This window comes from Sciurus vulgaris (genome assembly GCF_902686455.1).
Source record: "Sciurus vulgaris genome assembly, chromosome: 9".
In the NCBI taxonomy this organism is placed as follows: Eukaryota; Metazoa; Chordata; class Mammalia; order Rodentia; family Sciuridae; genus Sciurus; species Sciurus vulgaris.
In genome coordinates this window covers 36753236-36765547 of record NC_136469.1, presented here as the reverse complement: position 1 = coordinate 36765547, position 12312 = coordinate 36753236, and the positions used below count along the sequence as shown (strand labels likewise).

At 35.5% G+C, this 12312-nt stretch overlaps 1 protein-coding gene across 1 annotated transcript in view; it reads right to left on the bottom strand.

Annotated features, from left to right (window-relative positions):
• Positions 1 to 12312, bottom strand: part of RXFP1 (relaxin family peptide receptor 1) — a 127331-nt gene that overhangs the window by 44936 nt on the left and 70083 nt on the right.

Genomic DNA, 12312 nt, shown 5'->3' with positions numbered 1-12312 from the left:
TTCTTCTCAGCAGCACATGGATCCTTCTCTAAAATAGACCATATATTATGCCACAAAGCTAATGTTAGCAAATACAAGAAGATAGAGACACTACCTTGTATTCTATCAGATCATAATGGATTGAAGTTAGAAATAATGAAAGAGTAAACACAGAAACTATTCCAACATCTGGACATTAAACAATATGCTATTATATGATGAATGGATACAGAAGATATTAGGAAGGAAATTAAAAAATTCTTAGAGGTAAATGAGAACAAAGAAACATCATATCAAAATCTCTGGACACTATGAAAGCAGTACTTAGAGGGAAATTTATTTCATGGAGCGCATTTAATAAAAGAAGTAAAACTCAACAAATAAACGACCTAAACACTACAGCTCAAAGCCCTAGAAAAAAGAAGAACAGAACAGCACCAAAAGTAGTAGAAGACAGGAAATAGTTAAACTCAGAGCTGAAATCAATGAAATTGAAACAAAGAAACAATACAAAAAATTGACAAAATAAATAGTTGGTTCTTCGAAAAAATAAACAAAATCGATAAACCTTTAGCCACACTAACAAAGAGAAGACGAGAGAAAACCCAAATCACTAAAATTCGGAATGAACAAGGAAATATCACAACAGACAGGATTGAAATACAAAACATATTTAGAAGCTATTTTGAAAATCTATACTCCAACAAAATAGAAAATTTGAAGGCATCAACAGTTTCTAGAGACATATGAATTGCCTAAAACTGAACGAGGAGGACATAAACAATTTAAATAGACCAATTTCAAGTACTAAAATAGAAGAAGTCATCAAAAGCCTACCAACAAAGAAAAGTCCGGGACCAGATGGTTCTCAGCCGAGTTCTACAAACCTTTAAAGAAGAGCTCATTCCAATACTTCTCAAAGTATCCCATAAAATAGAAGAGGAGGGAACCCTCCCAAAACTCATTCTATGAAGCCAATATCACCCTGATACCTAAACCAGACAGAGACTCATCAAGGAAAGAAAAATTTCAGACCAATATCCTTAATGATCATCGATGCAAAAATTCTCAACAAAATTTTAGCAAATCGCATACAAAACATATTAAAAAGATAGTGCACCTGATCAAGTTGGTTTCATCCCAGGGATGCAAGGTTGGTTAAACATCAGGAAATCAATAAACGTAATTCACCACATTAATAGACTTAAAGTCAAGAATCACATGATTATTTCAATAGATGCAAGAAAAGCATTCGATAAAAATACAGCAAAACACTAGAAAAAATTGGGTAGTGGGAACATTCCTTAACATTGTAAGGCCATCTACGCTAAGCCCATGGCCAATATCATTCTAAATGGTGAAAAACTGAAAGCATTCCCCCTAAAAACTGGAACAAGGCAGGGATGCCCTCTTTCACCACTTCTATTCAACATCGTTCTTGAGACTCTAGCCAGAGCAATTAGACAAACCAAAGAAATTAAAGGGATACGAATTGGAAAAGAAGAACTCAAACTATCCCTGTTTGCTGATGACATGATTATATATTTAGAGAAACCTGGAAATTCCACCAGAAAACTCTTAGAACTCATAAGTGAATTCAGTAAAGTAGCAGGTTACAAGATCAATGCCCATAAATCCAACGCATTTTTATACATAAGTGATGAATCTTCAGAAAGAGAAATTAGGAAAACTACCCCATTCACAATAGCTTCGAACAAAATAAAATACTTGGGAATCAATCTCACAAAAGAGGTGAAAGACCTCTACAATGAGAACTATACAACACTAAAGAAAGAAATTAAAGAACACCTTAGAAGATGGAAAGATCTTCCATGTTCTTGGATAGGAAGAATTAATATTGTCAAAATGGCCATACTACCTAAAGTGCTATACAAATTCAATGCAATTCCAATTAAAATCCCAATGATGTACCTTACAGAAATAGAGCAAGCAATTATGAAATTCATCTGGAAGAAGAAGAAACCCAGAATAGCTAAAGCAATCCTTAGCAGGAAGAGTGAAACAGGGGGTATTGCAATACCAGATCTTCAACTCTACTACAAAGCAATAGTAACAAAAACGGCATGGTATTGGTACCAAAATAAAAAGGTAGATCAATGGTATAGAATAGAGGACACGGACACAAACCCAAATAAATACAATTTTCTCATACTAGACAAGGTGCCAAAATATGCAATGGAGAAAAGATAGCCTCTTCAACAAAATGGTGCTGGGAGAATTGGAAATCCATATGCAACAGAATGAAACTAAACCATATCTCTCCACCATGCACGAAACTAAACTCAAAATGGATTAAGGACCTTCGGAATCAGACCAGAGACCCCTGCAGATTATAGAAGAAAAAGTAGGTCCAAATCTTCACCTTGTGGTCTAGGATCAGACTTCCTTAACAGGACTTCCATAGCACAAGAAATAAAAGCTAGAATCAACCACTGGGATAGATTCAAACTAAAAAGCTTTCTCTCAGCAAAGGAAACTATCAACAATGCGAAGAAAGAGCCTACAGAGTGGGAGAATATCTTTGCCAATCATACTTCAGATAGAGCACTAATCTCCAGAATCTATAAAGAACTCAAAAAACTCTACTCCAAGAATTCAAATAATCCAGTCGACAAATGGGCTAAGGAAATGAATAGACACTTCACAGAAGAAGATCTACAAGCAATCAACAAACATATGGAAAAATGTTCAACATCTCTAGTAATAAGAGAAATGCAAATCAAAACCACCCTAAGATTCCATCTCACCCCATTAGAATGGCGATTATCAAGAATACGAGCAACAACAGGTGTTGGCGAGGATGTGGGGGAGAAAGGTACACTCATACATTGCTGGTGGAGCTGCAAATTAGTGCAGCCACTATGGAAAGCAGTGTGGAGATTCCTTAGAAAACTTGGAATGGACCCTCCATTTGACCCAGCTATCCCACTCCTTGGCCTATACCCAAAGGACTTAAAATCAGCATACTACAGAGATACAGCCACATCAATGTTCATAGCTGCTCAATTCACAATAGCCAGACTGTGGAACCAACCTAGATGCCCTTCAATTGATGAGTGGATAAAGAAGCCGTGGTATATATATACAATGGAATATTACTCCGCCATGAAGAATGATAAAATTATGGCATTTGTAGGCAAATGGATGAAATTGGAGAATATCATGCTAAGTGAGATAAGCCAATCTCAAAAAGCCAAAGGACGAATGATATCGCTAATAAGTGGAGGATGACACATAATGGGGGGGAGGGAAGGGTTAGTGTTAGGGTTAGAGTTAGGGTTAGGGAGGGGGGCAAGTATGGAGGAAGGAAGTACTGTATAGAGGGTAAAGAGGGGTGGGAGGGGTGGGGGGAAGGGAAAAAATAACAGAATGAATCAAACAACATTACTCTATGTAAATTTATGATTACACAAATGGTATGCCTTTATGCAATGTATAAACAGAGAAACAACATGTATCCCATTTGTTTACAATAAAAAAAAAAAAAGAAAACGGATGCCAACCAAGAATCTTATACCCAGCAAAACTTACTTTCAGATTTGACAATGAAATAAGATCCTTCCATGATAAACAAAAACTAAAGGAATTTACAAAGAGAAAGCTGGCATTACAGAACATTTTTAGCAAAATATTCCATGAGGAAGAGATGAAAAACAACAATGCAAATCAGCAACGGAGGAACTAGCCTAAAGGAATAGGCAAAGAAAGGAGAAACCAAATCATGTCAAAAAACAAAAATGAGTCAAATGACTGGGAATACAAATCATATCACAATAATAACCCTGAATGTTAATGGCCTGAACTCATCAATCAAAAGACATACACTGGCAGATTGGATTAAAAAGAAAAATCCAACAATATGCTCCCTGCAAGAGACTCATCTCATAGAAAGAGATACCCATAGACTAAAGGTGAAAGGATGGGAAAAAACATACCATGCACATGGACTCAGCAAAAAAGCTGGAGTATCCATCCTCATTTCAGAGAATGTGGACTTCAAGCCAAAACTAGTCAGAAGGGATAAAGAAGGACATTACATACTACTTAAGGGAAGCATAAATCAGCAAGACATAACAATCGTAAATATCTATGCCCCGAACATTGGCTCATCCATGTACGTCAAACAAATCCTTCTCAATTCAAGAAATCAAATAGACCACAACACAATAATACTAGGCAATTTTAACACACCTCCCTCACCACTGGATAGATCGTCCAAACATAAATTGAATAAAGAAACCATAGATCTCAATAACACAATCAATAATTTAGACTTAACTGACTTATATAGAATATACCATCCAACAAAGAACGAATACACTTTCTTCTCAGCAGCACATGGATCCTTCTCTAAAATAGACCATATTTTATGCCACAAAGCTACTGTTAGCAAATACAAGAAGATAGAGATACTACCTTGTACTCTATCAGATCATAATGGATTGAAATTAGAAATAAATGACAGAATAAAAAACAGAAACTTCTCCAATATTTGGAGATTAAATAATACACTATTATATGATGAATGGATAACAGAAGACATCAGGAGGGAAATAAAAAAATTCTTAGAGGTAAACCAGAACAAAGACACATCAAAATTTCTGGGACACTATGAAAGCAGTACTTAGAGGAAGATTTATTTCATGGGCGCATTCAACAAAAGAAGTAGAAATCAACAAATAAACGACTTAACCCTACAGCTCAAAGCCCTAGAAGAAGAAGAGCAGACCAACACCAAAAGTAGTAGAAGACAGGAAATAGTTAAAATCAGAGCCGAAATCAACAAAATTGAAACAAAAGAAACAATCGGAAAAATAACAAAATAAATAGTGGGTTCCTTGAAAAAATAAACAAAATTGATAAACCCTTAGCCACACTAACAAAGAGAAAGAGGGAGAAAACTCAAATTACTAAAATTCGGAATGAACAAGGATATATCACAACAGACACGAGTGAAATACAAAACATAATTAGAAGCTATTTTGAAAATCTATACTCCAACAAAACAGAAAACCTCAAAGACATCAACAAGTTTCTAGAGACATATGAATTACCTAAACTGAACGAGGAGGACATACACAACTTAAATAAATCAATTTCAAGCAATGAAATAGAAGAGGTCATCAAAAGCCTACCAACAAAGAAAAGTCCGGGACCAGACGGGTATCACCGTGATACCTAAACCAGAAAGAGACACAATGAGGAAAGAAAATTTCAGACCAATATCCTTAATGAACATCGACGCAAAAATTCTCAACAAAATTTTAGCAAATCGCATACAAAAATATATTAAAAAGATCGTGCACCACAGTCAAGTGGGTTTTATCCCAGGGATGCAAGGTTGGTTCAACATCCGGAAATCAATAAATGTCATTCACCATATAAACAGACTAAAAGTTAAGAATCACATGATTATTTCAATAGATGCAGAAAAAGCATTCGATAAAATACAGCAAAACACTAGAAAAAATTGGGGTAGTGGGAACATTCCTTAACATTGTAAAGGCCATCTACGCTAAGCCCATGGCCAATATCATTCTAAATGGTGAAAAACTGAAAGCATTCCCCCTAAAAACTGGAACAAGGCAGGGATGCCCTCTTTCACCACTTCTATTCAACATCGTTCTTGAGACTCTAGCCAGAGCAATTAGACAAACCAAAGAAATTAAAGGGATACGAATTGGAAAAGAAGAACTCAAACTATCCCTGTTTGCTGATGACATGATTATATATTTAGAGAAACCTGGAAATTCCACCAGAAAACTCTTAGAACTCATAAGTGAATTCAGTAAAGTAGCAGGTTACAAGATCAATGCCCATAAATCCAACGCATTTTTATACATAAGTGATGAATCTTCAGAAAGAGAAATTAGGAAAACTACCCCATTCACTATAGCTTCGAACAAAATAAAATACTTGGGAATCAATCTCACAAAAGAGGTGAAAGACCTCTACAGTGAGAACTATAGAACACTAAATAAAGAAATTAAAGAAAACCTTAGAAGATGGAAAGATCTCTCATGTTCTTGGATAGGCAGAATTAATATTGTCAAAATGGCCATACTACCAAAAGTGCTATACAGATTCAATGCAATTCCAATTAAAATCCCAATGATGTACCTTACAGAAATAGAGCAAGCAATTATGAAATTCATCTGGAAGAATAAGAAACCCAGAATAGCTAAAGCAATCCTCAGTAGAAAGAGCGAAGCAGGGGTATCGCAATACCAGATCTTCAACTCTATTACAAAGCAATAGTAACAAAAACGGCATGGTATTGGTACCAAAATAGACAGGTAGATCAATGGTACAGAATAGAGGACATGGACACAAACCCAAATAAATACAATTTTCTCATACTAGACAATTCCAAAAATATGCAATGGAGAAAAGATAGCCTCTTCAACAAATGGTGCTGGGAAAACTGGAAAACCATATGCAACAGAATGTAATTAAACCCCTATCTCTCACCCTGCACAAAGCTCAATTCAAAATGGATCAAGGGCTTCGGAATCAGACCAGAGATCCTGCATCTTATAGAAGTAAAAGTAGGTCCAAACCTTCAACTTGTTGGCTTAGGATCAGACTTCCTTAACAGGACTCCCATAGCACAAGAAATAAAAGCAAGAATCAACAACTGGGATAGATTCAAACTAAAAAGCTTTCTCTCAGCAAAGGAAACTATCAGTAATGTGAAGAGAGAGCCTACAGAGTGGGAGAATATCTTTGCCACTCATACTTCAGATAGAGTGCTAATTTCCAGAATCTATAAAGAACTCAAAAAAACTCTACACCAAGAATACAAATAATCTAATCAACAAATGGGCTAAGGAAATGAACAGACACTTCACAGAAGAAGATGTACAAGCAATCAACAGATATATGAAAAAATGTTCAACATCTCTAGTAATAAGAGAAATGCAAATCAAAACTACCCTAAGATTTCATCTCAGCCCAATTAGAATGGCAATTATCAAGAACACAATCAACAATAGGTGTTGGTGAGGATGTGGGGAAAAAGGTACACTCATACATTGCTGGTGGGGTTGCAAATTAGTGCAGCCACTCTGGAAAGCAGTATGGAGATTCCTCAGCAAGCTTGGAATGCAACCACCATTTGACCCAGCCATCCCACTCCTTGGCCTATACCCAAAGGACTTAAAATCAGCATACTACAGAGATACAGCCACATCAATGTTCATAGCTGCTCAATTCACAATAGCCAGATTGTGGAACCAACCTAGATGCCCTTCAGTTGATGAATGGATAAAGAAACTGTGGCATATAATACAATGGAATATTACTCCAGCCATGAAGAATGATAAAATTATGGCATTTGTAGGCAAATGGATGAAATTGGAGAATATCATGCTAAGTGAGATAAGCCAATCTCAAAAAAACTAAAGGACGAATGATCTCGCTGATAAGCGGATGAGGACATATAATTGGGGGGTGGGAGGGGTTACAGTTAGGGTTAGGGTTAGGTTTAGGGTTGGGGATAAAGAGGGTGGTAGAAATGGAGAAAGGAAGGACTGTATAGAGGGAAAAGAGGGTGGGAGGGGTAGGGGGGGAAGGGAAAAAAAAGCACAGAATCATTCAAACAACATTGCCCTATGTAAATTTATGATTTTAATAAAAAAACTTCAAAAATAATAAATTTGGAGAAAATTGATTTCATTGTATTCTCTACTTTTATTATAAGCATCAGAAGGCATCTGATTGTGACAATGAAAACAGTGTTTTCTGTTTGAAATATACTCAAAAGCTCAGTTTGTGATTTTAGATATATCATTGCCTGCATTCACCACCTTAAAATTAATTATGAAGGGAACTGATAATTAGTACCTACCGTTGAACTATGTTTACTCAAGAAGTGTTCATTTCACTCCCAATAAGTTGTTTGGATAGATTTCCCCTTGTATCACAATTTAAGAAGTTTGCCACAGACCAGTGCAGCATAATTGTGGCTCTACTGGAAAAATTTTAAATCTTAATCTTTTTAAAAACAAAAGCAATGCAATGTACTAGAAACAAAACAAGCCAAGTTAACAACAACAACAAAAAAACAAAAACAAAAAACCAAGACTAAGCTGGGGTCCCTTGCATGAACTAGTGATAACCTTTCCAAGTCAGTCTCTCTAACTGTGAAGGAAGAGATTTGGATCAGAAGATTAATCATGCCATGTTATTATTAGTACTATCATCATATTGCATGAAGGAGTAGATATTTATTGATAAGTGAGCAATAGATTGCATTGTCCGGAGGTTAGATCAACTTAGATTAAGACTGTGTCATACAACAGGCAGTAACGTTTAGGTTTTAGACCAGTGTTGCTTAAACTTGGTAAGAAATTCTTAAAGGAAGATGATTTCTCAAACCTCCCAGAAAACATTATTGGAATTTAATTTGAGAAACACTGTGATAGAGTCTAGAAGGCCATTCATTCTCAATGGGGTAAAGGTTGGTTCTTACGGATTAAAAAAACCTTACTTTTTAAATCCATAAAGCAGGGATATACATGAGGAGATATACAGTATGTCTATAGTATTAAAATCCACAGGAGGGGTAAAAACAGAATAAAAAAAATCTTAAAAGGCTCCTGGGGGAAGGAGGACAATAAAAGAAAAGAAAAAAAAATGTTAAGAACGCTGCTCTAAAGATATCATTTGATTTATGATTTTTTTTTTTTTAGTAAATCCGTTGAGTTTTTTTTAAATCAATGCCAATGGTTGCTTCACTATCCACCCTCTCTTCAATCCACCCCTCAGCTGCCAGGCATCTCCTCAGCTAACTGGGAATCCTTTCTAATAATGATTCTCATTTGGTTTAGATTCCAGGTGCTGCTTCCTGTCCTGTTTAATTGTTTGTATATGTAAAGATAAATTGTTAAATGTTTGGGTTTGACTTAAGCATCTAGATGAAAGTTTAGTGTGTTTTTAAAAATGTATTCACTCACTCACTCTTTCATTCATTCATTCATTTTTCTTAAAAAGCATGTGTTGGGGCTGGGGAAATAGATCAACTGATAGAGTGCTTGCCTTGCAAGCACAAGGCCCTGGGTTCAGTCCCCAACAACACACACACACACACACACACACACACACAAAAAGCATGTGTTGAATGCCTACCACTTGTACTCTGTCCTTAAGAACATTATACTCTATTTGGAGGACAAAGGACATACTTTATCTACAAAAAGAGACTTTTTTTTTTTTTCAGTCTTACAACTCAGGACTTTAAAAGTAACTAGCGTATTATATTTTTATTATATTTACATACTTATAAATTCTTTAAAAAACATTTATTTAGAGATCATTAAACTATTAGAATTTTGGAGGATACATTAAAAAATCATGGTGTAGGACCCCGTGGAAATGATGGAAATATGCATTTCCGTTTTTCTGACAGAGAAGTTTTGAGAATCCCAAGACTAAGGAAGCATGTTTAACATATCTAAGAGAAATGCATATTAAGTTCTAGGAGAGACCCCAGAGGAAGAGGCTAATTGTAGGTACACAGGGAGGGCTACTGCAGAGGCAAGGGAAATTCATTCAAGGACTCCTAAGAAATGTTTCTTAGAAAGTTGTGTCATTATTAATGCAGAATGCCTACGATTTATAGGTTATATCTTTCTAAATAATACCAAATATTCTAACATTTAGCATTATTTATATTTTCAAAATATCCTTTTGAATGGAAACAAGAAGATGCTGTTTTCTTTGATGAAGACAAACCAAAATACTTTTAAGGGTTGAGGTTGTGGTTCAATGGTAAAGTGCTTGGCTGGCATGCATGAGTCCCTGGGTTTAGTCCCCAGCACCCAAAATAAAAGAAAGTACTTTTAAAATATAATAGATAATTATACTTAAAAATTTGATATTATAAATTTGACTTTTCACAAAGGCATATATATGTGTGTGTGTGCATATATATATGCATGCACATATGTTCATATAGATACACGTGCACATATGTATATATATTGTGTGTGACAGAGAAACTGACTGGTTTTGTTATTATCAGAGTGAGCTTTGGTTTTTATAAAGAAAGCTCTTAGGATTGTATATGTAGTTTAGTGATTAAATTCTAGGATCTTAAAGTCAATTCTTGAACAAAGTTAATGTTTAGAAAGCTAGAACAACGTATAAATATTCATATCTATCTGTCTGTTTCATTCTGTAGCATTTATGTGAAATACTTTCAACAAGTCCCAACTTCAGTAAATGCTCCTTGGATTATAGGCTTCTTTGTACTTTACTTATATATGATTTAATTCCTTTCTGACATTTTCCTCTAAGAGTTTCCACTTAAAAACTGAAACTAAAACAGTAATGAAATTTGATATTTAGTTTTTTAATGTGTTTGCTGTAAAGCCTGGAGTTCTTTTTCCTTATGGAATTGAACTAGCAGACTGGGCAAGCTATGACAGCTGAGTCAGTGTTCTGTAGAGAACAGTAAAAGTGAACAACTGGAGGTCAAGTGGTTCAACCCAAACCCAAAGTACAAAGTAACATATTCCACCCCCCCCCACCCTTCTCCTCCCAGTACTGTGGATTGCACTCAGTCCTTGTGCAGCCAGACAAGAGCTCCACCACTGAAATATACCCCTAGCATGAGAATGCTGTTTTTCTTTTTTCCTTACTTTTAAAAATTTATTTATTTTATTTTTTTATTTGTTCTAATTAGTTACTTGACAGTAGAATGCATTTGACACATTGTACGCAAATGGAGCATAACTTCTCATTCCTCTGGCTGGACATGGTGCTGAGTCACACTAGTAGTGTAATCATACATGTATATAGGGTAATAATGTCTGTCTCATTCTACCATCCTTCCTATCCCACCTCTCCACCCTCCCCTCACTCCCCTCTGCACAATCCGAAGTTCATTCTTCCCTATCCCCCATCCCCATGGATCAGCATCTGCTAATGGATAAAGAAAATGTGGTACATATGCACAATGGAATATTACTCAGCCTTAAAGAAGAATGAAATTATGGCATTTACAGGTGAATGGATGGAACTAGAGAATGCTGTTTTTCAACAAATCATAAATAAAATGTATAAACTCTTGAGCATTATGCTTATATCTTTCCAGAATTTCCAAATGTCTATTGGAAATTTCTACTGTGTGACCTGTTAATTTCAAATTGAAAAAAAATTGACATTAGAGTCCTAATTGTCCTCAGTTATGACTTTCCATTCCATTCTCTATTATTTGGCAGGGAAAACTTGAAATCAGTGTTGATCCCTCCTTCTTCCTTGCCTTCTTGTAGCTAAGCATTCTCAAAGATCCTTGTATGTTTTAATACTGGGATTGGAAACTGGAAGGCCAAAGGCTTACACACATCTCTTTATGTATGTGTGTATGCATGCATGCACATATGTATTGGGCCAGAACAGGTTTTTTTTTAAAATCAGAATTAATTCAACTGAATTATTCACCCTTTGGATGCACATGGTCTTTCTAGGAAGTTAGCTCATCCTCCTCTATCCCTCCAGTTTTCTTCCTGTTTTTTTTCTTTTCCAAAGGTTAGTTGAATTGTTGAAGAATGGATTCAGATCTTTCTTGGGGAAAATGAAAACCAAGGTTGGCAGCATTGTGATATTCTCTGATTTGAATTTTGTAATAATTTGATATTAAGCAAGTGGGGGTGATACTGATTTTTTTTCTTTGACAATAGATTGAAATATGATAAATTCTTATACTCAGCATTTCCAGTTAAAATTTAAAGCACAGAAACTCTTCACAGGACCTCAGTTTCTTTGGGGAAATCATCTTTTTAAAGTAGGACTAATTACTATAAAGAAGAGCAGTGGGGAAGCAAGTAGAGAACAGAATGTTGGAGAGCTTTTCTCTTTCCTTAGTTCAGGTGGGAATGTTACTTTCTTTGGGAAACAAGTTTTTGTGGTTTAACTACCGGATGTTCTCAGTTCATGTTTGCAGGTTGCTATTTCCCCAGTTTCTGTGATTGAGGGTACCACCATTCACAGGACCTCTGCGCTGTGCTCTTCCATTCTTTATATGTCAATCATATGAGTTGTACAAGTAATTTGGTTTGAGAAAGGTAAGGTTTGCCAACTTTGTAAACTCTTATTTTGTCCCCTTATACCCAAAAGCCAGAACCACAAGGCATCAAAACATTTGGATGAAAAAAATCAGTAAAAATATTGATATCTAAATATCCATCTTCCACTGATTTCTTTTTAAAAGTCTCAGCCAAATGTATGTGTTCTGTTGCTGAGGTCTGGTTGAATTCAAATTAGTACTACTAGAAACTTAGAACCACAAATACTAAAATAAACAAATAA